The sequence below is a fragment of the Piliocolobus tephrosceles genome, unplaced genomic scaffold (genome assembly GCF_002776525.5).
Source record: "Piliocolobus tephrosceles isolate RC106 unplaced genomic scaffold, ASM277652v3 unscaffolded_28524, whole genome shotgun sequence".
Classification (NCBI taxonomy): Eukaryota; Metazoa; Chordata; class Mammalia; order Primates; family Cercopithecidae; genus Piliocolobus; species Piliocolobus tephrosceles.
This window is the reverse complement of record NW_022311559.1, coordinates 388-4,915: the sequence shown is the minus strand read 5'-3', so window position 1 is coordinate 4,915 and position 4,528 is coordinate 388. Positions and strand designations below refer to the sequence as shown.

Sequence of the window (4,528 nt, the reverse complement as noted above, 5' to 3'; positions counted from 1 at the left end):
TCTCTCTCTCTCTCTCAAGAACAATTTAAGCAGCTAAAGGCCATGTGGTCTCTGTCGTAGCTACTCAACCCTGCCATTGTAGTGTGAAAGCAGTCATAGGCAGCATGTCAGTGAATAGGCATGACTGTACTCTCATAAAACTTTACTGAGAAAAAACTTATGGTAGGCAGGATTTGGCCTGTGGTCTGCAGTGTGCTGACCCATTTTGTAGAGCGTAGGTGGAGGATAGGTGTCACCTGGGAGCATATAGTTATTATTTACTAGAAATTTATTATGTTCATTAGATGCCATGCACTTTTAAATTTGTGGTGATGACTGCAAGCTTCTAAAAAAATGGGTAGGATTTAGGAGAAGCATGCAGAGTGAGTGAAACTTTGCCAGGTAAGGAGGCAGAGGGATGATGTTTTCTAGAAGGAATATCTAACAAGCTTGCATGTTTGGCAGAAACAGCAGCTGTGAAGCCTGCAAATTTGAATAAAAGGAAAGAAGGTGCAAAAGGTAAGACACTTGAGTGTCTCTACTCTTAACCATGTGAAGAGACTGGGAGACAAGGGAGCTTCAGCCATAGTTAATGCTATAGTTTCCTTGTCACAAATCCATGGAGTCCATGAGTCTATTACAAAGTTTTCACCCATCCATGATAAAATAAAATGATGGAGCTCCAGTTTATTCATTTGAAAATATTGGTGTTGCCAGGGATGGTGGCTTCTGCCTGTAATCTTGTCAGTGTTGGAGGCTGAGCTAGAAGCATCCCTTGAGGCTAGGAGGTCCAGCAGCCTGGGCAACATCACCAGACCTCATGTCTATTTTTTAAAAATCTGTAGCTGGGTGTGGTGTTCTACCCCTGTGATCTCAGCTACTTGGGAGGCTAAAGCAGGAAAATTACTTGAGCCTAGAAGTTTGATCCTGTAGTTAGTTATGATAGCAACCTTACACTGTAGCCTAGGTGGCAGAGTGAGACCCCATCTCTAAGAAAAATCAAGTCAAACAGGATAAGATACAATAAAGTAAAATGTTGGTCTTTTTCTTGGAATTATGCTTTTCTAATTTGTTTTGCTTTTTTAAAATAAATTTAAGAAACAACAGTAATAGCTGGTTTATATAAGGTTTTCAGAAACTGGCTTCTGCCCAAATCTCCATCTGCAGCCCTTTCTCTGTCTGCCCCTTTTGCTGCCATTACTGAGCTGCTGGTGATGCTCCCATCACCATCCCTCTCATGTAGACAAATGCATACACTTTGGGAGGCTTCTCTCCCTGTCTTGCCACTGTCTGGCATGTACTATCTTTCCTGCCGTCTGCCTCTTTTAATCTGGTAAACCTCACTGTCTAAGTCTCAGCCCATGCATGATCTCTAGAAAAGCCATCCCTGACAGCTTTTATTCTCATTCTTTAAACCCCAGTGCCTACCACTTAGCAGGAGCTCAATAAACATTTAGTAAAATAAAGACTTTATACAAAGATGATTGCTACAGTCCAGCACCAAAAGGGATAGACGTGCAAAGACAGGATGCGCCGTTCAGATGGTGAAGTGACACTAGAAAATTGACAAAGTACTAAGGAAGCCCCAAGGACAGAGAGCCTGTGTACGTGGAGAAAGATAGCCAGATTCAAGGAGGACTGCACATAGCATTTTGAGCCTTTTTTCTTTTTCTGTTTTTGGAAACAAGTTCTTACTCTGTCACCCAGGGTGGACTGCAATGGCATTATTGAGACTCACTGCAAACTGAAACTGCTGGGCTTAAGAGATCTTCTTGCCTCAACCTCTTGAGTAGCTGGGACTACAGGCACACACAACCATGCCTGGCAAATTTTCTATAGTCAGGGTTTCACTATGGTCTCCAGACTGGTCTTAAACACCTGGCTTTAAGCAGTTATCCCACCTGGACCTTCCAAAGTGCTGGGATTACTGGTGTGAGCTACTGTGCCCAGCCTACATTCTGAGTCTTACAACACAAAAATACATTAATCAGAATAGTAGAGGAAAACATTTCAGATGTAAAAAACAGAGTGTACATTATAAAGGTTTAACAGTAACAAAAATTTTGCAAATTATTAGTAAATAACAACTCGCTTAGCATGTTGTTAAAAAGATACTATTATGAAGTAGAGAATAGTAAAGTGTTACTTTATATGTTTTCAGTGTATTTTTAATTTTTGTTTTGTTTCCAGCAGTTTTGTTTATTTACATTGGGTGGAATAATTTGTGGGTAACCCTGAGACTTTTGCATGTCTTGAACCTGCTGATATCTAGTGTCTCCCCAAGTGGTTTGTTAAAATTTTAGATAATTAGAAGTGCTTCTTAAAAATGTAGATATTCCAGTAAACATTTAGCTTCATTTAAACTCTCAATTTATAAAATAAAAGTATGTTATTTTGTATCCATTTTTATAAAGATTATAGTCTTTATTCTAAGTCATTCATTTTAACTGAACATATGGATTTGTCAGCAGAACACAACTTAAAAGTGGCTTCAGAGGAAAAGCAAGAAAGGCTTGAAAGAAGTGGAAATAAACAGCCACAGGTATATAGCAATTTAAATTTCTGGTTTACTATTGGTTTGTTTGTTTGTTTTTCTTTAATACCATGGCATAGTCCAAATGAAGTGACCTTTTAGGCTATCCTTTTAGAATCCAAAGAGCGTAATTTCATATTGAATTTTAAAACATTTTAGCCAGTTACAAAATTTAAAATATTCTTACAGTCTATAGTAACTCATAGCTATCTGTACCCTTGGATTGAGGCCAGAAATTTCCAGAAGTCATTTTGCTCTTTTATTTTTATAACCTTCTTCATGATGAAGAAAGTGACATCAGAAATGGAGTTGTATTACTAAGCAAGAGAAATTATAAACAGTTGGACACTGATGGCCCCTGAGTTCACCTCATGTTAAAGGAGTGGTTCCCAGTGGTTCAGACTTTGCAATTTTATGTTGCCCGTCACCAGCACTGAGTTGAAGACTTCGTCTGTTTTTTGGTTTCTGGTTACCTTTGGTGTCTATGTTCAGGGAGAGGATGGGTTCCTAAAATCAGCCCAACTGCCTATTGAGAGAATCATGCCTTCCAGAAAGGGACTTTGGTGTCAGGGTACAAACAATAACTTTCTTGTTTTAACATAAATAGAAAATGCTATTAAAATTTTTTAACCCACTGTCACTAGTGGAGCTTAGAATATATTAGACCTGGATATAAGCAGATAACTTTCTAGATAACACTGTCATATTACAGTAGAACATTTGAAGTAGAATCTAAAAATTTTCTTCTGTTTCTGATTGCTATGCATTTTGGCTTCTAATAATTTAGCATTTGCCTACTCTTTAGTTAATCCTCAGAGATATTAATTCACTGTAGGGGTTCACTATTTAGAGTATGCTGAGGTAAAAATCCTTTCAAGAGAGAAAGCCTGTAGAATAACTACATATCATCTGTGAACCGATTTCTGTCAGATTTAATTCATAATGAATTAAGTTTACTCCAAACAGACTTAAGCTTCCTGACTCATGTTTTTCTCCTATATTAAGCCAAGGCAAATTATTTTTTACTTCTTAGTTATAATCCAGTAACTTAGGGGTAGTAAAACGTAGATTAAGTTTCACAGTTCAATTTTAATTATTTTCTATTTTTTCTTTGTTCATACTTAATTGTGAATAAAGTTAATTTTAAAACATGCACCCTGTCAGAAGAGACACCTGAGAAACAAAAGAAGCAAATTAATTTTCACTTTTGCACCTGCAAAAAAAAAAATAGAAATGTCTCAAGAACCAGAACTGAGTAAAAATTGTAATAAAGACGATATATCTGTATATTCAGGACTTCCTTTAAAATTCATTACAATACCGGGCATGGTGACTCACACCTGTAATGCCAGCACTTTGGGAGGCGTAGGCGGGTGAATCACCTGAGGTCGAGAATTTGAGACCAGCCTGACTAACGTGGAGAAACCCCGTCTTTACTAAAAATACAAAATTAGCCAGATGTGGTGGTGCATGCCTGTAATCCCAGCTACTTGGGAGGCTGAGGCAGGAGAATCGCTTGAACCTGGGAGGCAGAGGTTATGTTGAGCCGAGATCATGCCATTGCACTCCAGCCTGGGCAACAAGAGTGAAAGTCCATCTCAAAAAAAAAATTCATTACAAAAAAGTTCAACTGAAGATTGCTGAAAGTTTTGAAAAATCCAAAATTACTGTTTGTCCTGAGGAAGAGCTCTTACATTGTAAACCTAAAGAGGGACAAACCTAAAGGGAGTGCCCCGTAATCTGATGAATCATATCCCTGATAATATCCCTGAGGAAGCAGATACATCTGGAGTGTCTAACTCTCTAGTACTCCAGGCATTGCCTGAACAGAACGAGCCCATCTCACTCAGGTCTTGTCATTGCATTTACACTCGGAGCCCCTCAAACACATTTGCCAGTCATCTTCTAAGCTTTATTCAAGTGAAAATAAATCAGACTGTAAAAATTGTAACAAACCAGACATGTAGCCTGTTTCTCACAGAGATGAAGAAGAAAGAGAATTGTTGTAATGATACA

General features: G+C 38.2%; 1 long non-coding RNA gene across 1 annotated transcript in view; it reads left to right on the top strand.

Moving 5' to 3' along the window:
• Positions 1-2,815, top strand: part of LOC113221955 — a 3,197-nt gene extending 382 nt beyond the window's left edge. Inside the window, exons 2-3 of the long non-coding RNA XR_003308157.1 lie at positions 445-498; positions 2,451-2,815. This is a non-coding gene — a long non-coding RNA (uncharacterized LOC113221955). The remainder of the gene's footprint in view (positions 1-444; positions 499-2,450) is intronic.
• Positions 2,816-4,528: the final 1,713 nt, after the last annotated feature.